The sequence below is a fragment of the Scyliorhinus torazame genome, chromosome 12, assembly GCF_047496885.1.
Source record: "Scyliorhinus torazame isolate Kashiwa2021f chromosome 12, sScyTor2.1, whole genome shotgun sequence".
Lineage (NCBI taxonomy): Eukaryota > Metazoa > Chordata > Chondrichthyes > Carcharhiniformes > Scyliorhinidae > Scyliorhinus > Scyliorhinus torazame.
Window position 1 is genome coordinate 136,515,708 of NC_092718.1, and position 27,685 is coordinate 136,543,392.

The 27,685-nt window shown below is 48.9% G+C and overlaps 1 long non-coding RNA gene across 1 annotated transcript in view; it reads right to left on the reverse strand.

Moving 5' to 3' along the window:
- LOC140386612 (uncharacterized) overlaps positions 1–27,685 on the reverse strand; it is a 244,569-nt gene that overhangs the window by 106,024 nt on the left and 110,860 nt on the right. The window contains exon 2 of the long non-coding RNA XR_011933638.1: positions 24,537–24,666. This is a non-coding gene — a long non-coding RNA (uncharacterized lncRNA). The remainder of the gene's footprint in view (positions 1–24,536; positions 24,667–27,685) is intronic.

Here is a 27,685-nt window from a genome sequence, read left to right on the forward strand (position 1 = left end):
CACGTCGTGAATAGTGTTCCTACAGGGAACAGATCAGTCCAAGGGGGAGTCGTTGAGGAGTCTTGTAGCTGTGGGTAAGAAGCTGTTCCTATGTCTGGATGTGCGGGTCTTCAGACTTCTGAACCTTCTGCCTGATGGAAGGATCTGGAAGAAGGCAATGCCTGGGTGGGAGGGATCTCTGATAATGCTGTCTGCCTTCCTGAGGCAACGGGGGGTGTATACAGAATCAATGGGAGGATGGCAAGCTTGTGTGATGCGTTGGGCTGAGTTCACCACACTCTGCAGTTTCTTGCGATCTTGGGCCGAGCAGTTGCCATACCAGGCTGTGATGCAGCCGGATAGGATGCTCTCTTTGGCACATCTGTAGAAGTTTGTGAGAGTCGATGCAGACATGCATAATGGGCGCGGAGCATGGGCTGGAGGCTGGCCCAAAAAAGGGGATGGCTGATCGGCGAAGGTGGGGGGGGGGCAATGAGCCCCCCAACTAGGCTCATCACCTGGAATGTTCGAGGGCTAAATGGCCCCTCTCCCCTCAGCTTCCCATCACCCCTCAGTGTCGCGTGTTCGTGCATCTGAGGGGACTGAAGGCGGACGTGGTAATGTTACAGGAGACGCACCTTAGAGTAGCTGAACAGATGAGATTGAGGAAAGGCTGGGTCAGTCAGGTCTTTCACTCGGGACGAGATTCAAAGACTAGAGGGGTCGCGATCCTGATCAATAAGCGGGTGGTGTTTGAAGCGGGTAGAATAGTCTCGGATGTGGGAGGTCAGTACATTATGGTCAGTGGGAAACTGGAGGGGGTGCAGGTGGTATTAGTGAATGTATATGCGCCAAATTGGGATGATGTGGAGTTTATAAAGAGGATGCTGGGGAAGATACCGGACCTGGACTCGCACAGGTTGGTCATGGGAGGCGACCTTAACACAGTTATTGACCCTGGCTTAGACCGGTCAATCTCAAAAACGGGCAGGGTGCCAGCAATGGCAAAGGAACTAAGAGGGTTCATGGAACTGATGGGTGGTTGGAGCCATGGAGGTTCGGGCAGCTGAGGGCGAAGGAGTTCTCCTTCTACTCACACGTGCATAAAGTGTACTCCCGGATTGATTTCTTTATTCTGAGCAGGGCCTTACTGACGGGGGTGGTGGACACGGGGTACTCGGCGATTACAATCTCAGACCATGCTCCGCACTGGGTTGACCTGCAGGTTAGTAAAGACAGTAACCAGCGCCCGCACTGGAGGTTAGATGTGGGACTTTTGGCGGATGAAAGGGTGTGCGAGCGGCTGAGGAAATGTATTCAGAACTACCTGCAGGTCAATGACACGGGGGAAGTTTCAGCAGCGGTGGTCCGGGAAGCACTGAAGGTGGTGGTCAGGGGGGCGGGGGGGAGCTGATCTCAATCCGGGCCCATAGGGAGAAGGTGGACAGGGCAGAGACAGACCGACTGGGAAAGGAGATACTACAGATTGATAGGAGGTATGCGGTGACCCCAGAGGCAGGGATTTTAAGGGAACGGCGGAGGCTACAGGCGGAGTTCGGCTTGTTAACAACAGGGAGGGCGGTGGAGCAGCTGAGAAAGGTGAGTGGGGCGATCTGTGAGCATGGGGAGAAGGCCAGCAGAATGCTTGCACAGCAGCTTAGAAAGAGGGAGGCGGCCAGACAGATAGGGAAAGTAAATGACGGAGATGGGAACCTGGTTGGAGATTCAGCAGGGGCAGCACGGTAGCACAAGTGGATAGCACTGTGGCTTCACAGCGCCAGGGTCCCAAGTTCGATTCCCCTCTGGGTCACTGTCTGTGCGGAGTCTGCACGTTCTCCCCGTGTTTGCGTGGGTTTCCTCCGGGTGCTCCGGTTTCCTCCCACAGTCCAAAGACGTGCAGGTTAGGTGGATTGGCCATTATAAATTGCCCTGAGTGACCAAAAAGGTTAGGAGGGGTTATTGAGTTACGGGGATAGGGTGGAAGTGAGGGCTTAAGTGGGTCGGTGCAGAGCCAATGGGCCGAATGGCCTCCTTCTGCACTGTATGTTCTATTCTAATAAGGCGTTTAGGGATTTTTACAGTAGGCTGTATGGGTTGGAACCCCCAACGGGGCCGGAGGGGATGAGGCACTTCCTAGTGGTGCTGACTTTCCCGAAGGTGGACGGGGAGCTGGTAGAAGGGCTGGGAGCCCTGATCGGGATGGACGAGGTCGCGGAGGGTCTGAAGGCCATGCAGTCGGGTAAAGCCCTGGGGCCAGATGGGTACCCAGTGGAGTTCTATAAAAGGTTTTCTGGGATATTGGGACCGTTGTTGATGAGGATGTTCAATGAGGCAAAGGAAAGGGAGGTTCTGCCCCAGACAATGTCACAGGCCACAATTTCGCTGATCCTGAAGCGGTACAAGAGCCCGGAGCTGTGTGGGTCCAAAAGGCCGATATCCTTGTTGAATGTAGACGCCAGACTGCTGGCCAAATTTTGTCCTTCAGGATTGAGGATTGTGTTCCGGACGTTATAGGGGAGGACCAGACGGGGTTTGTTTCTGGAAGGCAGTTGGTGACCAATATAAGGCGATTAAACGTGATCATGATGCCCCGGAAGGTAGGGAGGTGGAGGTTGTGGTCGCGATGGATGCAGAGAAGGCTTTTGATCGGGTAGAATGGGTCTTGCTTTATGCAGACGACCTGCTTCTGTATGTATTGGACCCAATAGAGGGTGTGGAAGAAATCATGAGAATTCTAGGGGAATTTGGCCGGTTTTCGGGGTATTAGCTAAATATGGGGAAAAGTGAGATGTTTGCGGTGCAGGCGAGGGGACAGGAGAGGCGACTGGGGGAGCTGCCGTTTAGGGTGGTAGGGGGAAGCTTGAGGTATCTAGACATCCAAGTGGCGCGGGAATGGGACCGGCTGCATAAATTAAATCTGGCCCGGCTAGTAGACCAAACGAAGGACGATTTTCAGAGATGAGACGCGCTCCCGTTGTCACTCGCTGGGAGGGTGAGACGGTGAAGATGACGGTCCTCCCGAGATTTCTGTTTGTATTTCAGTGTCTCCCCATCATTATTCCGCGGTCCTTTTTTAAACGGGGAAACAAAGTGATCACTGGCTTTGTTTGGGTGGGCAAGACCCCGCGAGTAAGGAGGGGGATGCTTGAGCAGAGTCGGGGAGAGGGCGGGCTGGCGCTGCCAAAGTTTTGTAACTATTACTGGGCGGCGAATATAGCCATGATCAGGAAGTGGGGGAGGGGTTGGCATGGGAGCATATGGAGGCGGCTTCTTGCAAGGGCACAAGTCTGGGGGGTGTTGGTAACTGCGCCTCTGCCATTCCTGCCGGCACGGTACTCCACCAGTCCCGTGGTGGTGGCGGCCCTGAGAGTCTGGGGGCAATGGAGGAGGCATGTGGGAGCATCGGTCTGGGCCCCAATCTGTAATAATCAGCGTTTGCCCCGGGGAGTATGGACGGGGGGGGGGGGGGGGGGGGGGGGGGGGGTAGTTTCCAGAGGGTGGGTAGGAGAAGGGAGCGTCTCTGACATTTATAAGGAGCTTATGGGGTCGGAGGAGATGCAGACCGAGGAGCTGAAGTGCAAGTGGGAGGAGGAGCTGGGAGGAGAGATAGATGACGGTCTATGGGCGGACACGTTGAGTAGAGTCAACGCGTCCGCAACATGTGCCAGGCTCAGCCTGATACAATTCAAGGTCGTTCACCGGGCTCGCATTACAGTGGCCCGGATGAGCAGGTTCTTTGGGGTGGAAGACAGGTGTGCAAAGTGTGCGGGAGGACCAGCGAACCATGTCCACATGTTCTGGGCATGTCCAAAGCTTCGGGGATTTTGGCAGGGGTTTGCAGATGTCATGTCCACGGTGTTAAAAACAAGGGTGGCACCGAGTCCAGAGGTGGTGATTTTCAGGTTGTCGGAAGACCCGGGAATCCAGGAGGAGAAAGAGGCAGACATTCTGGCCTTTGCTTCCCTGGTAGCCGGAGGCAGATATTACTAGCTTGGAGGGACTCAAAGCCCCCGAAGTCGGAGACCTGGCTATCGGACATGGCTAGCTTTCTCTGTTTGGAAAAATCAAGTTCGCCTGGAGGTGGCAACCGTTCGTCGACTTCTTTGTGGAAAATTAATTGTCAGCAGGGGTGGGGGGGTTAGTTTAGTTTAGAGTAGGGGGTTAATAAAGGTGGGACCTGTAAGGGAGGAAGACGTCTTTTGCACTATGTTTATAGATTCATGGACATTGTTTATTTTGTTGTTGTTGTAATGCCAAAAATACCTCAATAAAATGTTTATTAAAACAAAAAATCTGAAACTAACACATTGAACGGCAGATTCAAACACCTTATGACAAATTGATAGTAATTTTCTCAGCTGCATCATTATCTTCACCTTCTTCATTATCATTTGTGTCATGTGTCATTTCAAGGATCCTCCATCTTCAACTGGGCAGATCACAAGCTAAGAATCTTCAAGCTCTATCTGACATGCTGATTGTTCCCCGGGGATTCATTTGCCCATTATTACTGTTCCAATTCTGTCCTTGATTGTAATAAGCAGATCTGTTCAATCCTTATTCTGCCTCGCTTTAACCTTTCTGTTGTATTGATACCTACAGCCAGTCTCCGGTCCATTGTGAAATTCAGAAATCATGGAGTCATCTAGTCTTCAGATCATGGTGAAATATGCTGTTTGTTCTATGGAGGCTGAAAAAATGCCTGCTTCTTTTGGTCACCTTGGCTGTCACAGCAGCTGACATTTGCTGCAATGGGGTTACCCTCTTTGAAAATAGAACACCAGTTGGTCACTTGAAGCAGCCCAGCAATTTAATTGCTCGTGCTGATACAGGGAATCCCAAATTAATGTTGTCAATCTTTTATACAACCTGTTGAAGTCTATGATATATTCTTCCACATGCTGACCATCTGTTTTTGGAAGCGCAACAAAGCCCGACCAAGACTCATAAGCAACTGATCATCCTTCATCCAAGAATTCTCAGAGAATGTCCAAACATTCTTCACTAAATATTTCACTTCTGACTTCCCGGTGGCCATGAGTGGAGCAAAACTTTCCCAAAACTAACACCCCTCCCCCATCCACTGCGGTGACAACGAAAAGGCCGAAGAAACAGCAATCCAGCCATAAAGGCAGTAAAAGCAGGGAGAGGGAACCCTTAACCTCGGAGCAGGGAAGCCCACACAGGGGCCATGGCGACCCCAAGGAATTGCCAGTGCACACCCAAGAGATGATGGAAAAGATGATGGAGCTCATCACCACTGAGCTCCATCGGCAGAGGGGAGCGATGAAGGAGGACCTCTTGGCTGGAGTGGGGTCAGCAGTAGAGACCGTGATGGCCCTATTAAAGAAGTAATGGGCAGAGTGGAGTGGAGGCTGGAGGCCGAAGAGGCAATGGTGTGGGGCCTAGGAAAAGCCGGCAGGCACCAGGGAGACTGGATTGCTGCACTTGAAGCTGAAGTGACGTGGTGGTCAAGACCCAGAAGGTTCTCAAAGAAAACGTCGACGACCAGGGAAAAAAGGGCCCGCCAGCAGAACCTGTGGATTGTAGGGCTATCGGAGGGCACAGACGGGAGGAATCCCACAGAGTATGTAGCAGCGATGTATAGAACCTTAGTTAGGCCACACTTGGAGTACAGTGTTCAATTCTGGTCGCCACACTACCAGAAGGATGTGGAGGCTTTATAGAGGGTGAAGAAGAGATTTACCAGAATGTTGCCTGGTATGGAGGGCATTAGCTATGAGGAGCGGTTGAATAAACTCGGTTTGTTCTCACTGGAACGAAGGAGGTTGAGGGGAGACCTGAGAGAGGTCTACAAAATGTTGAAGGGCATAGACAGAGTGGATAGTCAGAGGCATTTCCCCGGGGTAGAGGGGTCAATTACTAGGGGGCATAGGTTTAAGGTGAGAGGGGCAAGGTTTAGAGTAGATGTACGAGGCAAGTTTTTTTACACAGAGGGTAGTGGGTGCCTGGAACTCGCTACCGGAGGAGGTGGTGGAAGCAGGGACGATAGTGACATTTAAGGGGCATCTTGACAAATACATGAATAGGATGGGAATAGAGGGATACGGACGCAGGAAGTGTAGAAGATTGTAGTTTAGTCGGGCAGCATGGTCAGGGCAGGCTTGGAGAATATACTGGGAGACATTGAATACACTGGGAGAGAGAGTGAATACACTGGGAGAGAGAGTGAATACACTGGGAGAGAGAGTGAATACACTGGGAGAGAGTGAATACACTGGGAGAGAGAGTGAATACACTGGGAGAGAGAGTGAATACACTGGGAGAGAGAGTGAATACACTGGGAGAAAGTGAATACACTGGGAGGGAGTGAATACACTGGGAGAGAGCGAATACTCTGGGATAGAGCGAATACACTGGGAGAGAGAATGAATACACTGGGAGAGAGAATGAATACACTGGGAGAGAGAATGAATACACTGGGAGAGAGAGTGAATACACTGGGAGAGAGAGTGAATACACTGGGAGAGAGAGTGAATACACTGGGAGAGAGAGTGAATACACTGGGAGAGAGAGTGAATACACTGGGAGAGAGAATGAATACACTGGGAGAGAGTGAATACACTGGGAGAGAGAGTGAATACACTGGGAGAGGGCGAATACACTGGGAGAGGGCGAATACACTGGGAGAGGGCGAATACACTGGGAGAGGGCGAATACACTGGGAGAGGGCGAATACACTGGGAGAGGGCGACTACACTGGGAGAGGGCGACTACACTGGGAGAGGGCGACTACACTGGGAGAGGGCGAATACACTGGGAGAGAGCGAATACACTGGGAGAGAGTGAATACACTGGGAGAGAGTGAGTACACTGGGAGAGAGTGAGTACACTGGGAGAGAGAGTGAATACAATGGGAGAGTGTGAATACTCTGGGAGAGGGCGAATACACGGGGAGAGAGTGAATACAATGGGAGAGTGTGAATACTCTGGGAGAGGGCGAATACACGGGGAGAGAGTGAATACACTGGGAGAGAATAAAATCCCAGGAGGAGAGTGAGTACACTTGTAGTGGGTGAAAACACTGCAAGGGAGTGATAACACTGTAGCAGTGTAACTCCGCTGGGGGACAGTGTGTACAGAGAGTGACTCTCAGTGTGTACAGAGAGGAGACAGAGAGTGAATGCAGTGAGAGAGTGTACATGAAAATGAAATGAAATGAAAATCGTTTATTGACACAAGTAGGCTTCAAATGAAGTTACTGTGAAAAGCCCCTAGCCACCACATTCCGGCACCTGTTCAGGGAGGCTGTTACGGGAATTGAACCTTGCTGTTGGCCTGCCCTGGTAAATACGCTGGGAGAGAGCGAATACATTGGGAGAGGGCGAATACACTGGGAGAGGGTGAATACACTGGGAGAGAGAGTGAATACACTGGGGGAGAGAGTGAATACACTGGGGGAGAGAGTGAATACACGGGGAGAGAGTGAATACACGGGGAGAGAGTGAATACACGGGGAGAGAGTGAATACACGGGGAGAGAGTGAATACACGGGGAGAGAGTGAATACACGGGGAGAGAGTGAATACACTGGAACAGAGTGAATACACTGGGAGAGAGCAAATACACTGTGAGAGAGCAAATAGACTGGGAGAGAGTGAAAGACTGAGAGAGAATGAATTGACTGGGAGAGAGTGAATAGACTGGGAGAGAGAGTGGATACACTGGGAGAGAGTGAATACACTGGGAGAGAGTGAATACAGTGGAAGAGAGTGTAAAAACTGGGAGAGAGTGAATAGACTGGGAGAGAGTGAATAGACTGGGAGAGAGAGTGAATAGGCTGGGAGAGAGAGTGAATACGCTGGGAGAGAGAGTGAATACGCTGGGAGAGAGAGTGAATACGCTGGGAGAGAGAGTGAATACGCTGGGAGAGAGAGTGAATACGCTGGGAGAGTGAGTGAATACGCTGGGAGAGAGAGTGAATACGCTGGGAGAGAGAGTGAATACGCTGGGAGAGAGAGTGAATACGCTGGGAGAGAGAGTGAATACGCTGGGAGAGAGAGTGAATACTCTGGGAGAGAGAGTGAATACACTGGGAGAGACAGTGAATACACTGGGAGAGAGAGTGAATACACTGGGAGAGAGAGTGAATACACAGGGAGAGAGAGTGAATACACTGGGAGAGGATGAATACACTGGGAGAGGGTGGATACACTGGGAGAGGGTGAATACACTGGGAGAGGGTGAATACACTGGGAGAGGGCGACTACACTGGGAGAGGGCGACTACACTGGGAGAGGGCGACTACACTGGGAGAGGGGGACTACACTGGGAGAGGGCGATTACACTGGGAGAGGGCGATTACACTGGGAGAATGCGACTACACTGGGAGAGGGCGACTACACTGGGAGAGGGCGACTACACTGGGAGAGGGCGACTACACTGGGAGAGGGCGACTACACTGGGAGAGGGCGACTACACTGGGAGAGGGCGACTACACTGGGAGAGGGCGACTACACTGGGAGATAGAGTGAATACACTGGGGGAGAGACTGAATACACTGGGAGAGAGTGAATACACTGGGAGAGAGTGAATACACTGGGAGAGAGTGAATACATGGGAGAGAGTGATTACACAGGGAGAGAGTGAATATACTGGGAGAGAGTGAATACACTGGGAGAGAGTGAATACACTGGGAGAGAGTGACTACACAGGGAGAGAGAGAGAGTGAATACACTGGGAGAGAGAGTGAATACACTGGGAGAGAGAATTCACTGGGAGAGAGAGAATACACTGGGACAGAGCGCATACACTGCGAGAGTGTGGAACAGAGTGAATACACTGGGAGAGAGCGAATACACTGTGAGAGAGTGAATACAGTGGAAGAGAGTGTAAAAACTGGGAGAGAGTGAATACGCTGGGAGAGAGAGTGAATACGCTGGGAGAGAGAGTGAATACGCTGGGAGAGTGAATACGCTGGGAGAGAGAGTGAATACGCTGGGAGAGAGAGTGAATACGCTGGGAGAGAGAGTGAATACGCTGGGAGAGAGAGTGAATACGCTGGGAGAGAGAGTGAATACGCTGGGAGAGAGAGTGAATACGCTGGGAGAGAGAGTGAATACGCTGGGAGAGGGCGAATACACTGGGAGAGGGCGAACACACTGGGAGAGAGCGAACACACTGGGAGAGGGCGAATACACTGGGAGAGGGCGAATACACTGGGAGAGGGCGAATACACTGGGAGAGGGCGAATACACTGGGAGAGAATAAAATCCCTGGAGGAGAGTGAGTACACTTGTAGTGGGTGAAAACACTGCAAGGGAGTGATAACACTGTAGCAGTGTAACTCCGCTGGGGGACAGTGTGTACAGAGAGTGACTCTCAGTGTGTACAGAGAGGAGACAGAGAGTGAATGCAGTGAGAGAGTGTACATGAAAATGAAATGAAATGAAAATCGTTTATTGACACAAGTAGGCTTCAAATGAAGTTACTGTGAAAAGCCCCTAGTCGCCACATTCCGGCACCTGTTCGGGGAGGCTGTTACGGGAATTGAACCGTGCTGTTGGCCTGCCCTGGTAAATACGCTGGGAGAGAGCGAATACACTGGGAGAGAGTGAATATGCTGGGAGAGAGCGAATACACTGGGAGAGAGTGACTACACAGGGAGAGAGAGAGAGTGAATACACTGGGCGAGAGAGTGAATACACGGGGAGAGGGCGACTACACTGGGAGAGGGCGACTACACTGGGAGAGGGCGAATACACTGGGAGAGAGAGTGAATACACTGGGAGAGAGAGTGAATACACTGGGAGAGAGTGAATACACTGGGAGAGAGTGAATACACTGGGAGAGAGAGTGAATACACTGGGAGAGAGTGAATATACTGGGAGAGGGTGAATACACTGGGAGAGAGTGAATACACTGGGAGAGAGTGACTACACAGGGAGAGAGAGAGAGTGAATACACTGGGAGAGAGAGTGAATACACTGGGAGAGAGAGTGAATACACTGGGAGAGAGTGATTACACAGGGAGAGAGTGAATATACTGGGAGAGAGTGAATACACTGGGAGAGAGTGAATACACTGGGAGAGAGAGTGAATACACGGGGAGAGAGTGATTACACAGGGAGAGAGTGAATATACTGGGAGAGAGTGAATACACTGGGAGAGAGTGAATACACTGGGAGAGAGTGAATACACTGGGAGAGAGTGAATATACTGGGAGAGAGTGAATACACTGGGAGAGAGTGAATACACTGGGAGAGAGTGACTACACAGGGAGAGAGAGAGAGTGAATACACTGGGAGAGAGAGTGAATACACTGGGAGAGAGAGTGAATACACTGGGAGAGAGTGATTACACAGGGAGAGAGTGAATATACTGGGAGAGAGTGAATACACTGGGAGAGAGTGAATACACTGGGAGAGAGAGTGAATACACGGGGAGAGAGTGATTACACAGGGAGAGAGTGAATATACTGGGAGAGAGTGAATACACTGGGAGAGAGTGAATACACTGGGAGAGAGTGACTACACAGGGAGAGAGAGAGAGTGAATACACTGGGAGAGAGAGTGAATACACTGGGAGAGAGAGAATTCACTGGGAGAGAGAGAATACACTGGGACAGAGCGCATACACTGCGAGAGAGTGAATACAGTGGAAGAGAGTGTAAAAACTGGGAGAGAGTGAATACGCTGGGAGAGAGAGTGAATACGCTGGGAGAGAGAGTGAATACGCTGGGAGAGAGAGTGAATACGCTGGGAGAGAGAGTGAATACGCTGGGAGAGAGAGTGAATACGGTGGGAGAGAGAGTGAATACGCTGGGAGAGGGCGAATACACTGGGAGAGGGCGAATACGCTGGGAGAGAGAGTGAATACGCTGGGAGAGAGAATGAATACGCTGGGAGAGAGAATGAATACACTGGGAGAGAGAGTGAATACACTGGGAGAGAGTGAATACACTGGGAGAGAGTGTGAATACACTGGGAGAGAGAGTGAATACACTGGGAGAGAGAGTGAATACACTGGGAGAAAGTGAATACACTGGGAGGGAGTGAATACACTGGGAGAGAGAGTGAATACGCTGGGAGAGGGCGAATACACTGGGAGAGGGCGAACACACTGGGAGAGGGCGAACACACTGGGAGAGGGCGAACACACTGGGAGAGGGCGAACACACTGGGAGAGGGCGAACACACTGGGAGAGGGCGAACACACTGGGAGAGGGCGAATACACTGGGAGAGGGCGAATACACTGGGAGAGGGCGAATACACTGGGAGAGGGCGAACACACTGGGAGAGGGCGAATACACTGGGAGAGGGCGAATACACTGGGAGAGGGCGAATACACTGGGAGAGAGTGAATACACTGGGAGAGAATAAAATCCCTGGAGGAGAGTGAGTACACTTGTAGTGGGTGAAAACACTGCAAGAGAGTGATAACACTGTAGCAGTGTAACTCCGCTGGGGGACAGTGTGTACAGAGAGTGACTCTCAGTGTGTACAGAGAGGAGACAGAGAGTGAATGCAGTGAGAGAGTGTACATGAAAATGAAATGAAATGAAAATCGTTTATTGACACAAGTAGGCTTCAAATGAAGTTACTGTGAAAAGCCCCTAGTCGCCACATTCCGGCACCTGTTCGGGGAGTCTGTTACGGGAATTGAATCGTGCTGTTGGCCTGCCCTGGTAAATACGCTGGGAGAGAGCGAATACACTGGGAGAGGGCGAATACACTGGGAGAGAGCGAATGTGCTGGGAGAGAGCGAATGTGCTGGGAGAGGGCGAATACGCTGGGAGAGAGAGTGAATACGCTGGGAGAGTGAATACGCTGGGCGAGAGAGTGAATACGCTGGGCGAGAGAGTGAATACGCTGGGAGAGAGAGTGAATACACTGGGAGAGAGAGTGAATACGCTGGGAGAGAGAGTGAATACGCTGGGCGAGAGAGTGAATACGCTGGGAGAGAGAGTGAATACACTGGGAGAGAGAGTGAATACACTGGGAGAGAGAGTGAATACACTGGGAGAGAGAGTGAATACGCTGGGCGAGAGAGTGAATACGCTGGGAGAGAGAGTGAATACGCTGGGAGAGAGAGTGAATACACTGGGAGAGAGAGTGAATACACTGGGAGAGAGTGAATACGCTGGGAGAGTGAGTGAATACGCTGGGAGAGAGAGTGAATACACTGGGAGAGAGAGTGAATACACTGGGAGAGAGAGTGAATACGCTGGGAGAGAGAGTGAATATACTGGGAGAGAGAGTGAATACACTGGGAGAGAGAGTGAATAGGCTGGGAGAGTGAATACGCTGGGCGAGAGAGTGAATACGCTGGGAGAGAGAGTGAATACACTGGGAGAGAGAGTGAATACACTGGGAGAGAGAGTGAATACACTGGGAGAGAGAGTGAATACGCTGGGAGAGAGAGTGAATATACTGGGAGAGAGAGTGAATACACTGGGAGAGAGAGTGAATACACTGGGAGAGAGAGTGAATACACTGGGAGAGAGAGTGAATACACTGGGAGAGAGAGTGAATATACTGGGAGAGAGAGTGAATATACTGGGAGAGAGAGTGAATACACTGGGAGAGAGAGTGAATACACTGGGAGAGAGAGTGAATACACTGGGAGAGAGAGTGAATACACTGGGAGAGAGAGTGAATATACTGGGAGAGAGAGTGAATACACTGGGAGAGAGAGTGAATACACTGGGAGAGAGAGTGAATACACTGGGAGAGAGAGTGAATACACTGGGAGAGAGAGTGAATACACTGGGAGAGGGAGTGAATACACTGGGAGAGAGAGTGAATACACTGGGAGAGGGTGAATACACTGGGAGAGGGTGAATACACTGGGAGAGGGTGAATACACTGGGAGAGGATGAATACACTGGGAGAGGGTGGATACAGGGGGACATACTGAATACACTGGGTGAGAGGCTGAATACACTGGGAGAGGGCGACTACACTGGGAGAGGGTGAATACACTGGGAGAGGGCGAATACACTGGGAGAGGGCGACTACACTGGGAGAGGGCGAATACACTGGGAGAGGGCGAATACACTGGGAGAGGGCGACTACACTGGGAGAGGGCAACGACACTGGGAGAGGGCGACTACACTGGGAGAGGGCAAATACACTGGGAGAGGGCAAATACACTGGGAGAGGGCAAATACACTGGGAGAGGGCGAATACACTGGGAGAGAGCGAATACACTGGGAGAGAGCGAATACACTGGGAGAGAGCGAATACACTGGGAGAGAGCGAATACACTGGGAGAGAGCGAATACACTGGGAGAGAGCGAATACACTGGGAGAGAGCGAATACACTAAGAGAGGGTGAATACACTGGGAGAGAGTGAATACACTGGGAGAGAGTGAATACACTGGGAGAGAGTGAATACACTGGGAGAGAGTGAATACACTGGGAAAGGGTGAATACACTAAGAGGGTGAATACACTGGGAGGGAGCGAATATACTGGGAGAGAGCGAATATACTGGGAGGGAGCGAATACACTGGAAGAGAGGGAATACACGGGGGGAGAGTGAATACACTGGGAAAGGGTGAATACACTAAGAGGGTGAATACACTGGGAGGGAGCGAATATACTGGGAGGGAGCGAATATACTGGGAGGGAGCGAATATACTGGGAGAGAGCGAATACACTGGAAGAGAGGGAATACACTGGAAGAGAGGGAATACACGGGGGGAGAGTGAATACAGTGGGAGAGAGTTTTTCTTGGGGGCAGGTGTCATGTGAGCTTACTTTTAAGAAATAGGTGTTTATAAATGGGTATGTATATAAATATCTGTAGTGAGAGTACCTTTAAGAAATGGGTGTTTACTACTGCAGTGATGTCAGAGAGTGGGTGGAGCTGGGCTGTCTGTCAGCATTTTACTTTTGTTTTAGGCTGTTTGCTGCAGGGTGTGTTTTAGTTTCGTTTTCAGTGTTAGAGCTGAAGCCATACAGAGCAGCTGTACTGTTGATCTCTCTGCCATCGAAAGACTATCTCTTGATCATTTGGTGTATTCAGAATTATAAATGTTCTCAGTAGCGAATGTAAATCTAATGTGCTTCTGTTAAAAGGGGTTTCTTTTGTCTTCTGGATGTTGTTTGGTAAGTTATTAAGGATTACTTAGTATTGTATTCTTTGGGCATTGTATTTGAAGAATTAATGGTTGCTAAGATGTTCACTGTATGTTTTAAAAAGGTTAACTTGAGTTCATAGAATAAACATTGTTTTGCTTTTAAAAAATACTTTTCCATTTCTGCTGTACCGCACCTGCAGAGTGGGCCGTGTGCTCCCCGTACCACACAGTTAAAAATTGTGGGTCAGGTGAACTGCATGATACACTTTGGAGTTCTCTAAACCCTGGCACCCTATATAAACCCTATAACACCTGGCATAAACAGGAGGTTGAGAGGGAGATTGTCCAGATTAGTACATGAGATGGGGACTGTTCTCAGATCAGGAGAAAGTAAATGAGGTACTTAAGACCTATTTCCAAAATGTATACAGAGGGGCTCTGGTTTGGAGGTGGCCAGCACGTAGCCAGCACCAGCAGATAATTGGGCAGGAGACAGGCTCTGTTGAGGGTGTGAAGGCAAAGTGGACGAGGATCTGGGTCCGCTCTTGGAGGAAGAGGTTTGGTGTGAGGTGCTGGGCAGTGTGAATTTGACCTCAGCCTGTGCAAGGCTGAGTCTCATCCAGCTGAGAGTGCTGTTCCGAGCACATCCTACGAAGGCTAGAATGAGCCGATTTATTGAAGGGGTGGAGGATAGATGCGATTGGTGTCTGGGGGGGCCCAGCATCGCATGCGCACATTTTCTGGTCGTGCTCAAAGCTGGCGGACCTCTGGATTGTCATAATATACACCAGTATATCATGGTGCAGACACACACACTGATGCACACACAGCAAGACCAATCAACACACACACCGCAGCCAATCACCAGTTAGAGCACACTCACTATAAAGACAGAGGGCATCAGTTTTTCCACTCATTCCGGGATGCAGCCTCTCAGAAGGACAGAGCTTACAGCACAGGTCCTCACCATGTGCTGAGTGCATAGACTGGTTCGGACAGGCATAGGTCTTTAGTTTAATCTAACATCGTGTTAGCCCACAGTGAAAGTATGTTCAACAGTTTCTAGCTTAATAAAATAGTGTTGCACTATTTTAAGTGTTGGTGGCCTGTATGTGTTCCACGGATCCAGGGCACCCAACACATCATGGAGGTCCTATTCTGAGACTGTACCAGCAATCCCGAACATTAGGTTGGAGTCTATCCCCATTGGTGGCAATTTGTGGGATTTTGGTTGTGCTGGAACTCCAGTCAGGGGTAGGCGTCCTGGCCTTTGCTTCACTGAGGCCAGGAGGCGGATCCTAATGACCTGGAGGTTGATTACACCGCTAAGTGCCTCGGCGTGACTGAGTGACCTGATCGAGTTTTACACCTCGAGACGATCAGTGGAAGGACTTTATCTTAGCTGGTGGCCATTTATATTGTACTTCAAAGAGCTGGTCGCTGTTAGGAGAGGGGAGACAGAATGCATGAGGGGGGTTTAGTAGCTAGGTTTTACTGTGAGGGAAGAGGGGGATGGGGAGGGGACTCTAACTGTTTAATTGTTATTCTGTGTTTTTGTAGATTTTGTATTACAATTGTTTAAATATTTTAATTAAAATATTTACAAAAATAAAATACTGTGTCTACAAGAGCAGAGCAGAGGCTAGGAATCCAATGGCAAGTAACTCACATCCTGACTCCCCCAAAGCCCGTCCACCACCTACACATCATAAGTCAGGAGTGTGATGGAATACTCTCCACGTGCTGAATGAGTGAGCTCCAACAAAACTCATCATCCAGCTCCAAGCAACCCTTTTTATTGGCACCCCATCGACAAACATTCACTCCCTCCACCACCGACGTGCAATGGCAGCCGTGTACACCATCTACAAAGTGCAATGCAGGAACTCAACAAGGTTCCTCAAACAGCACCTTCCAAACGAAAAGCCTTTACCATCTAGAAGGACAAGAGCAGCAGATACCTGGGAATCCCACCACCTGGGATTCCCCACTAAGTTACTCACCATTCTAACTTCGAAATATATCGGCCGTTTCTTCACTGTCTCTGGGTCAAAATTCTGGAACATGTCCCGAACAGCACATTGGGTGTACCTACACCACAGGGACTGCAGAGATTCAAGAACATAGCTTACCACCAGTTTAACTAAGGGCAATTCTGCACGGTATGGGCAGCACGGTAAGGGGCAGCACGGTAGCATAGTGGTTAGCACAATTGCTTCACAGCTCCAGGGTCCCAGGTTCGATTCCGGCTTGGGTCACTGTCCGTGCGGAGTCTGCATATCCTCCCCGTGTGTGCGTGGGTTTCCCCCGGGTGCTCCGGTTTCCTCCCACAGTCCAAAGATGTGCAGGTTAGGTGGATTGGCCATGATAAATTGCCCTTAGTGTCCAAAATTGCCCTTAGTGTTGGGTGGGGTTACTGGGCTATGGGGATAGGGTGGGGGTGTTGATCTTGGGCGGGGTGCTCTTTCCAAGAGCCGGTGCAGACCCGATGGGCCGAATGGCCTTCTTCTGCACTGTAAATTCTATGAATTAGGAATGGCAATAAATGGTGGGCCTAGCCAGCTTTTGCGAGGTCACGAAGAATCCAGCACGAGTTTGTAGAATCGAAAAATATATGCAACAGCAGCAGTACTCCACCACTACTCTCTCCTCTAGCTGTTTCCACACTGGTCTGCTCTATTTATGCAGGTGATTCTGCTAATGATTTCTCCACCCTCCTCATTGGGGAAGCTCATATTCACGAAGGATTGTGGGACAGCCAATAGTCCCCAGCCAATACTAATCAGACAGGTTATAACATCCCTCTCCCACAAAGTCCGAGGAATCCACCTCACGAAGGTGGGCGTCAATTTGTTTTGCCGCAAGCCGGACACCATTTGCACGAGGCGCTGGATCGGGCGGCATGTAATGAGAAGGAGTACGGTGCTTCCGCGATGAATGGCATAATGGTTAAACATCCGCGGACCGTGGGACCAAAGACTCTCCCTCGGAGGAGTCCTGTGTCTCCATCTCGCAGTCAGAGGCCAAAACCTCCGTCATCTCGGCGTCTCTATCTCCACGCAGTTGTGCAACGACCTGCGCAGGCTTTGAGTGCGGCGCCAGAGGAAGGTCGTGAGGAATTCTCTCCACTGTGTCTGGTCTCTGCGGCTATAGAAGTGAGCTCCGGGGGCAGGGAATCTTTGGACGAGGCGGCCTTCTGGACCGAACGTGGTCTATATGCTTACACTGGAGACGACCCTGAGCTTGCACCTGGTAAGAGATAGAGCCCATTCATCGAAAGATAACGCCAGGGACCCGCTGGGCACCACCATCAAAATTTTGAACGAACACTGGATCACCGGGCGCAAACTGCCGAATCGAACGATGCTGAGAAAGGCCATGTCCCTGCCATTCTTTAGTGCAGCGTACCTTTGCGCCAATGTCCGGGAAAACCATGCTAAGGCGGGTGCGAAGTCTCCGGCCCATTAGGAGTTCCGCAGGAGCTACCCCAGTCACCGCATGTGGAGTGGTCCTCTACGAAGACAAAAAAAAGAGCCAGCCCCGTGTCCATAGGCCCGGAAGACTGCTTCTTTAGGCCCCGTTTGAATGTGTGCTCTGCCAACCCATTAGAAGCCGGGTGGTATGGAGCGGTGCGGATATGGCACATGCCGTTTATCTTCATGAACCTCGCAAACTACTCACTTGTAAAAGGAGTGCCGTTGTCCTTGATGAGCACCTCGGGGAGGCCATGCGTACTGAAAGATAAACACATCTTCTCGATCATTGCGCAGGACGTTGTGCCTACTATCTTATGCACCTCTACCATTTACATTGGGCATCGATTAATAAAAGGAACATGGATCCTTGAAAAGGGCCGGCGAAATCCACATGCAAGCGCGCCCAAGGCCGCCCTGGCCATTCCCAGTGGTGTAGGGGCGCAGCTGGCAGAAAAGTTTGATGCTACAAGACCATAAGACATAGGAGCAGAATTAGGCCACTCAGCCCATCAAGTCTGCTCCGCCATTCGATCATGGCTAATATTTTTCTCATCCCCATTCTCCTGCCTTCTCCCCATAACCCCTGATCCCCTTCTTGAACAAAAACCTATCTATCTCTGTCTTAAAGACACTTAGTGGCAAATAGAGCAGTTCTGGGCCACCTTCTCAATGTCAACCTCGAGGCCTGGCCACCAGACATTGCTTTTGGTCACACTCAGATGCCATTGTGCAAGTCCTGTAGTATTAGTGCCTGCCCTTTATCCGGGACAACCACACGCGTCCCCCACAAGAGGATCCCGTCTTCCACGCTAAATTCTGACAGCTTGGAGGAAAATACCTGCAACTCGCCTGGGAGCTGTCTATGCTGCCCACCATACAGGACTATGTGCCAAAACTTTGACTGGACTGGGTCCACTTATGGATCTGCAATGCCGTGACAGGCAAGGCGTCCATAAAATTTAGGGTTGCAACCACCTCACCTGTCGTGGGGGTCGACATGGGGCCGGTCGACAAAGGCAATCGGCTCAGAGCATAGGCATTCACCATGGGCACCTGGTTTATGTTCCAGGGAATACTTGTAGGCAGCGAGCAACAAAGCCCAGCGCTGGATCCATGCGGAAGCAATGGGCGGTATTGGCTTATCCTCTCGGAAAAGTCCCAGCAGAGGCTTATGATCAGTCGCGATAGTAAAGTGTCGGCCATAAGAATACTGGTGGAAGCGTTTCACCGCAAAGACCACCGCCAGGCCCTCCTTCTCGATCTGCGCGTACTTCTTTTCCGCTGCAGTCAATGTGCAGGAGGCGAAAGCTATCGGCCGCTCGGCCCCGTTCTCCATCTTGTGGGACAGGACAGCCCCAATACCATACGTGGATGCATCACACGTATGAAAAAAGCAAAGGCTTTTCTGGATCGTAGTGAGTTAGTAACCCGGATGATGATAGTTACTGTTTCAGCAGCCGGAAAGCGGTTTCTTGCGGCTGACCCCAAAACCAGGTGTGATTCTTCTTCAACAGAAGGTGCAACGGGGCCAGCGGAGTTGCCAGATTGGGGCGGAACTTCCTGTAATAATTTACGATGCCGAGTAAAGAATGAAGATGCAAAGTGTCAGTCGGGGCGGGGGCCTGTTGAATCTGCGATGGGGTGCAAACCTTCGTGGTCCACCCGATAACCCAGGTAGACTACTTCCTTTGCTTGAAAGATGCACTTTGTACGACGTAAACGGACTGCAGCCTCTGAGAAGCATCTAAGGACAGCCTCCGAATTGTCCAAATGTTCTTGCTCCGAAGTTCCCGTAATCAACAGGTCATCTAAGTAAACAGCGACGCACTATAAACCTCTCAAGATGCCCTCCATGACGCGTTGAAAGATAGCGCAGGCAGAAGATAATCCAAAGGGCAACCGTGTCTATTCGTATAGGCCCTGTGTGTATTATTAGTTACATATGGCCAGGAGGCAGGGTCCAGCTCCAACTGTAGGTAGCCATAACTCATATCTAATTTCGTGAATGAGAGTCCGCCTGCAAGCTTCGCGTAGAGATCTTCTATGCGGGGCATTGGATATCGGTCGAGCCGGGAAGCCGCATTCACTGTAAGTTTATAGTCACCGCACAAGCAAACTGTGGCATCTGGCTTCATTACAGGTACAATTGACGCTGCCCAGTCAGCGTAACGGGCAGGTCTGAGAATACCCAAGGACTCCAAATGAGGGGTCTCCCCTTCTACCTTCTCGAGCAAGCGTAAAGCACTGGCACGCTCGGAAATAGTGTGGCGTGGTTCCCGGTTCAACCTGGATACGGGCTATCTTTTATCTTCTCCAAACCAGGCTGAAATACATCTGGGTACTGTCCTAGTACCTCCATCAACCCTCCTGTTTGAAGAATGTGCTGCCACTGCAACCATAAGTGGTGCAACCAGTCCCAACCCCGACCCAACAGGCTGGGCCTGTGGCCGCACACCACAATAAGTGGGAAACATCCCTCCTGGCGTCCATAAACAACAAGGGTCATCACAGTTCCAGCAATGTCCAATGGTTAGTAAATTTGCTGGGTTAGTAAATTTGCTTATGACACCAAGATTGGTGGAGTAGTGGATAATGTGGAGGGCTGGTGTAGGCTGCAAAGAGACATTGAGAGGATGCAGAGCTGGGCTGAAAAGTGGCAGATGGAGTTTAACCCTGATAAGTGTGAGGTGATTCATTTTGGTAGGACATATTTGTATGCAGATTACATGGTTAACGGCAGGGTTCTGAAGATTGTGGAGGAGCAGAGAGATCTCGGAGTTCATGTCCATAGATCTCTGAAAGTTGCCACCCAAGTGGATAGAGCCGTGAAGAAGGCTTATAGTGTGTTAGCGTTTATTAACAGGGAGATTGAGTTTAAGAGCCATGAGGTTATGCTGCAACTGTACAGGACCCTGGTTAGATCACATTTAGAGTAGTGTGTGCAGTTCTGGTCACCTCACTATAGGAAGGATGTAGAAGCATTGGAAAGGATGCAAAGGAGATTTACCAGGATGCTGCCTGGATTGGAGGGTAGGTCTTATGAGGAAAGGTTGAGGGAGCGAGGGCTTTTCTCATTGGAGCGAAGGAGGATGAGAGGTGACTTAATTGAGGTGTATAAGATGATGAGAGGGATAGATAGAGTGGACTTTCAGAGACTATATCCTTGGGTGGATGTAGCTGTTACAAGGGGGCATAACTATAAGGTTCATGGTGGAAGATACAGGAGGGATGTCAGAGGTAGGTTCTTTACTCAGAGAGTGGTTGGGGTGTGGAACGCACTCCCAGCTATGGTAGTGGAGTCGGACACTTTAGGAACTTTCGAGCGGTTATTAGATAGGCATATGGAGTGCACTAGAATGATTGGGAGTAGGTTGATTTGAACTTAGTTTCAGACTAGTTTGGCACAACATCGTGGGCCGAAGGGCCTGGACTGTGCTGTGCAGTTCTATGTTCCCCCGTGTAGGTGGCCAACCTGGCCTGTGTGTCGGTTAATGTAAGGGTCTGTATACCCTGCTTGATGCGGTCGAATGTCTTCTGGGCGATCACGGAGACCGCTGCGCCAGTGTCCAACTCCATCTCAAGAGGGTGACCATTGACCCGTACTGTCACCTTAATGGGGGCCACAGGGGGAGCTGCCACACAATGCAGCTGCAGGCAGTCGTTCTCCGTCTCCACGTCCTCAGGAGTAGTCGCTGCAGGTTCATCCACATGGAAGGTACAGCCCCTGGGCTGGCCCCAGTTTCTGTCGGAACGCGCCCCCAGGACCGGTGACCGTGACATGGACATGGCTCCTCATCCATCGGTTCTGGAGAAGGCTCCCTTCGGGGAGGAATGTCCGGTGGCCACTGACATCGTCCGAATGCCACCCCACCCAAGGTACAGCAGGGGTGCAGGGAGAGGCTTTTGGACGGAAGGGGTTGCACCCCAAGGCATGCACCTCCATTCCCTGGAGCTCCTGCACTCCTCGTTCTGCGCTCTCTCGGGACAATACTATTTGAATGGCCTGTTGAAAAGTCAATGTTGGCTCAGCTAACAACTTTCTCTGGGTGGCCGCATTGTTAATACCGCAAACCAAACGGTCGCGTAACATTTCTGACAAGGTCTCACCATAGTCACAGTACTCCGCAATCCTGCGTAGCATGGATAGGAACTCTGCAGAAAAAAAACTTCCAACCTGTATCCAACAAAAATCCAGGGAGGTGGCTTCAGCAGTGTAGACAGCTATTCACTTTAACCCTCGTCGCCAGTTTTGTGAGGGCCACAAAGAATCCAGCACGAGTTTGTAGAATCAAAAGAAATAACTTTATTTAAAATTACATATATACACCAGCAGCAGTACCCCACTATTGCTCTCTCCTCTATAGCTGGTTCCACACTGGCCAGCTCTATTTATGCAGGTGATTCTGCTAATGATTTCTCCGCCCTCCTCATTGGGGGAGCTCATACTCACTAACGATTGTGGGACAGCCAATGGTCCCTAGCCAATAATAATCAGACACCCACATCATGTGAAAACATTAAAATTGCCCCCAACTCAAACTTCTCACAGAGGCAACGGCCTCCAGCAGGCCCCAGCTTAAACATTAAACAGAAACAGAGACCTCCAGCAGAACCCAGCTCAAACATTAAACAGAAACAGAGACGTCCAGCAGAACCCAGCTGAAACATTAAACAGAAACAGAGACCTCCAGCAGAACCCAGCTGAAACATTAAACAGAAACAGAGACCTCCAGCAGGCCCCAGCTCAAACATTAAACAGAAACAGAGACCTCCAGCAGAACCCAGCTGAAACATTAAACAGAAACACAAACCTCCAGCAGGCCCCAGCTCAAACATTAAACAGAAACAAAGACCCCCAGTGTAGTGATCTCTGTATGTGTTAATACATATTATTTTGTTACTCAATAAATAGTTTGTCATCAACTGGAAGACTTTGACTGTTTATCATCAAGTTAAATACAACTCAGCAAGACAAATGAATAATATCTAAAATACATCTCTGTAATATAACATGGTACCAGGTAAAAACAAGTTTTAAGAACAACTAGCAATAAGATTAGGAAAGAAAAGAAAAAGTTTCGATTCCGACTGTTTGACTGTGGAAGTCCTCGCAGCAAACGGATCCTCAACAGCAAATTGATTTGATGGACCATGTGCAGGCTCGAAGACAGCTGAAGGCTACCAGTAACTTAAATCTTAATTGGAAATTATTTAAACAGCAATTCCAGCTCTATTTGGAAGCTCATGACTTAAATACAGCCTCTGAAGCTAGACGGATAGCTTTGCAGGTCAGGTCAGGCAGGTCAGCAAGCGATAGAAATTTATAATTCATTCATATATGCCGAAGGTGAAGACAAAAGTAAATTTGGAGTGATTGTTGCAAAATTTGATGATCATTGCAAAATGCAAACAAATGAAATACTGGAGCATTTCAGGCTTCATAAGCTTGAACAGAAAAGCGGTGAATCAATCACTAGCTTTGTCACTGATCTGAAACTTCTAGCCCAGACTTGTAATTTTGCTGATTCACACGACTCTTTAATCAGAGATCAAATTGTGTATGGGCTAACTGATGAAAGCCTTCCTGCATTACTGCTGTTGTAAAATGCATTTAACATGAGCAGAGTAAAAACCAATACTTGGAATTTTATAACCGAGAAAAGGGCGTTAAAGTCCACACGAGGTTGAGAATGTTAAAATGGTGTCGCAGGCAGCAACGAAGCACGTTCGGGATGGCAGCTATCTTGGGCGCGCACATTCCAACTCAGGACATGCACAGTTCATTCAGAAATGCGAGACTCAACAGAAGTCTGTGCATGCGCGAACGTTACTCATGAGTCAGAGAGACGACATCATGATGTGCTACAGATGTGGTAACGCCCACTTAAAGGGGAATTATCCTGCTCAGGGAAAATGTTGTTTAAAGTGCTCAAAACTAAACCACTTTGCTTCTCAGTGTAAATCAACAGCAATTTGTCTCAATACGACACTGAAAACGCATTTCAATGTTAGATCCATCGAGAAAACATAAAATAAAAATTCACAAATGTATTTATCAGAAGATGATGAAAATTTTTCTCTGGAAAACAAATTTTTTGTTGGTATCATTGAAACAACAAAGGATCTTCAATCAACAAAGAAGGTTCCTCATCGAATTAACATCATTAATAACGACAATGAATGGACAACGACAGTACATGTGAATAACAGCCCGATATTATTCAAGCTTGACACTGGTGCTTCCACCAACTTGCTCAATTGTCAGGATCTCCCATCTATCCAAGGAGATTACAAGATACTACCTGCGGCATGCAAATTTAAAGATTATAATGGTAATCAGATTGTGTCATGGTTCGTGCCATTTAAAAGTTGTCAACAAAGAAATGCAGAAAACACTTTGTTTCAAAATTGTGGATGATCACATATTTTCTTTATTAGGTGCTCAGGCATGCAAGGAGTTGCAGTTAATTCAAAGAATTTTCATGCACACAAATGAGACATCAAGAATGGAAGACAACATTCAACAGTTACTCAGTGAATCCCCTGAAGTATTTCATGGTGAGAGCACAGTACCATATCAGTATAAGATTCTGCTAAAAAAGGATGAAAAGCCTGTCATCCATCCGCCCAGAAGAGTTCCAGCGCTTGTACGAGAGAGATTAAAAGCTGAATTTTCACAAAGTTCGACGCATCACAAGGTTTTTGGCAGATGCAGCTCGATGACTCCAGAGAATGATGATGAAGTTCAGGAGGTATGATTTTACTTTAATCTATACCCCTGGCAAAGATTTTGTAATTGCAGGTACACTCTCAAGATCTATACATACCGAGAATCTACCGTTTGAAACAATCAACAATGTAGAAACTCAACTGCAGTTATATAGAGAAACACTTCCTGCAGCCGATCGAAAGCTGAAGCAGATACATGAGGAAACACAAAAAGACGTAACCTTGCTTAGAATTATCAATCATGTACAGCATGGGTGGCCAAAAGGACACTGTCCTCAGTATCAAAGTATTCAAGCAGAACTTACTGTTGCAGATGGCATACTATTAAGAAACAATAGAATTGTCATTCCATCAAATCTCAGGTCAGAAATGCTCAGCAAACTTCATGGAGGACATCTCGGCATCGAGGAGTGCAAACGAAGAGCTGTGTACTGGCTGGGTATAAACAAAGACATCACAGAAATGATAATGTCAAAAGCATCAACCAGCACAATGCAAAGAAACGCTACAACAACATGACATTGCTACCTCACCATGGGTGAAAGTAGGCATCGACTTGTTCCATGCAAGTGGAAAAGACGATGTTCTTGTATTATTCCAACTTTCAGGAAGTAATGAGACTACCTGATCGTACCTCCACAGCAGTGATCAAAGCATGGAAGGAAATTTTTGCGAGACATGGCATTCCGCAAACTGTTCTGTCAGATAATGGTCCGTGCTTTGCAAGCTGGGAGTGGAGGGAATTTTCTAGAACATATAACTTAAATCACAATACTTTAAGTCCCCATTTTCGTCAATCAAACGGAAAAGTGGAGAAAGGTGTACATATTGTGAAGCAATTGTTGACAAAGCAAGAGATTCTCAATCGGATTTTTACTTGGCTTTACAATCATATAGAGCCCCTCTGTTGAATTCAGGCTTATCTCCAGCTCAAATGTTGTACAATCGTGAAATTAGAACATTACCGAAAACTCATGTTGGTGATCCAGATCAACTGGGCGTGTTGAAAAGAGTTCAACAGCTACGTAAGAAACAACAAAGTTACTATGATAGACATTCAAAACCACTAAAACCTCTCACGGCAGATGATGTTGATGGAATCAGATGACCTGTTAGAGGATGGTCTGATACTGCTTTGGTTATTATGCAAATCTCACCACGATCCTACATAATTAAAACTGCAGATTGGTGGATTGCTTAGAAGGAACAGGCGTGATATCTTAAAAGTGCACATTCGTCAAGCTATCTTTCCAAATTTGAATTTTAACCAATCTTTACATCAGCATGTGCATATCAAACAACCTGTTGAAAGTGAAGAGCAGATCGCCCCAGGAAGAATGGATGGAGGATTTCAGAGCTGGTACCAGTTGGGAATTAGGAGGGTGGGAGATTTATTTATAGATGGGACTTTTGCGAGCTTGGGAGCATTGGAGGAAAAGTATAAGTTGCCCCGGGGAAATTTCTTGAGATATATGCAGGTGAGGGCGTTTACTAGACAACAGGTGACGGAATTTCCGTTGCTCCCGACACAGGGGATACAGGACAGGGTGCTTTCAGGGGTGTGGGTCGGAGAGGACAAGGTGTCAGAGATTTACCGAGAGATGAGGGAAGAGGGGGAGGAGTCGGTGGGTGAACTAAAAGGAAAGTGGGAAGAAGAACTAGGGGAGGAGATAGAGGAGGGTATGTGGGCTGATGCCCTAAGCAGGGTAAATTCCTCTTCCTCATGCGCCAGGCTTAGCCTGATTCAATTTAAGGTGCTACATAGAGCACACATAACGGGAGCAAGATTGAGCAGGTTCTTTGGAGTGGAGGACAAATGTGGGAGGTGTGGCGGGAGCCCGGCAAACCACGCACATATGTTTTGGGCGTGCCCGGCACTGGAAGGGTATTGGAAGGGAGTGACGGGAGTGATTTCGTGGGTGGTGAAGGCCCGGGTCAAACCAGGCTGGGGGTTAGCTCTATTTGGAGTTGCGGAAGAGCCGGGAGTGCAGGAGGCGAAAGAGGCCGACGTTGTGGCCTTTGCGTCCCTAGTAGCCCGGCGCAGGATCCTACTCATGTGGAAGGAGGCGAAACCCCCCGGACTGGAGGCCTGGGTAAATGATATGGCGGGGTTCATTAAACTGGAGCAGATAAAGTTTGCCCTGAGAGGATCGGCTCAAGGGTTCACCAGGCGGTGGCAGCCATTTCTCGACTACCTAGGGGAACGTTAGAGGGAAGACAGATGACCAGCAGCAGCAACCCAGGGGGAAGGGGGGGGGGGGGGGGGGGGAGGGGGGAGGGGGGGGCGGTTTAGTTTAGTTTAGGTCAAAGATAAAGGGGTTTTGTTACTTGTGTATTGTTAAAAATTTCTGTATTGTTATTGTTGCGTTTGCTTTGTAAGAGGGGAAAAATTGTTGTTTGGGAAAAAAATTTCAATAAAACATATTTTTAAAAAAAGAAAGTGAAGAGCGGAACATTAAAGTTTTTTCTTCTCCAATCACATTGAGAAGATCCATTCGATGTAGAAGAAAACCGAATCGTCTGAATTTATGAACATTTGACTGATTCATTCATAACTAATGTACAAGGCATGACAGAATACTTAGTTTCTTATGTACAATTTTCTTTATCATGTATATAGAAAAGTGTAACACAAAAAAGGGGGTTGTAGTGATCTCTGTATGTGTTAATACATGATTAGTTAATGTGAAGTCAGTACAGACACATGATCACTAGATGGCAACACTAACAGGAACCAGATAAGAAGTTCCCCGCTCTTTCTGTAGGTTAGCACGGTAGCCTTGTGGATAGCACAATTGCTTCACAGCTCCAGGGTCCTAGGTTCAATTCCAGCTTGGGTCACTGTCTGTGCGAAGTCTGCACATCCTCCCAGTGTGTGCGTGGGTTTCCTCCGGGTGCTCCGGTTTCCTCCCACAGTCCAAAGATGTGCAGGTTAGGTGGATTGGCCATGATAAATTGCCCTTAGTGTCCAAAATTGCCCTTAGTGTTGGGTGGGGTTACTGGGTTATGGGGATAGGGTGGCGGTGTTGACCTTGGGTAGGGTGCTCTTTCCAAGAGCCGGTGCAGACTTGATGGGCCGAATGGCCTCCTTCTGCACTGTAAATTCTATGATTAGTGTGTGTGTAGTGTAGCTGGAGTAAAGACGTGACAGATCAGAGTGCAGTATATTATCATAATTGTTAATTTAATCTAATCTTAGTTAATTCTATTGCTAGTCAAAATATTAACGTGAAAGAACTCACAAGTATATTATTTTGTTACTCAATAAATAATTTGTCATCAACTGGAAGACTTGGACTGTTTATCATCAAGTTAAATACAACTCTGCAAGACAAATGAGTAATATCTATAATATATCTCTGTAATATAACATCCAGCAGGAGCCAGCTCAAACATTAAACAGAAACAGAGACCTCCAGCAGGCCCCAGCTCAAACATTAAACAGAAACAGAGA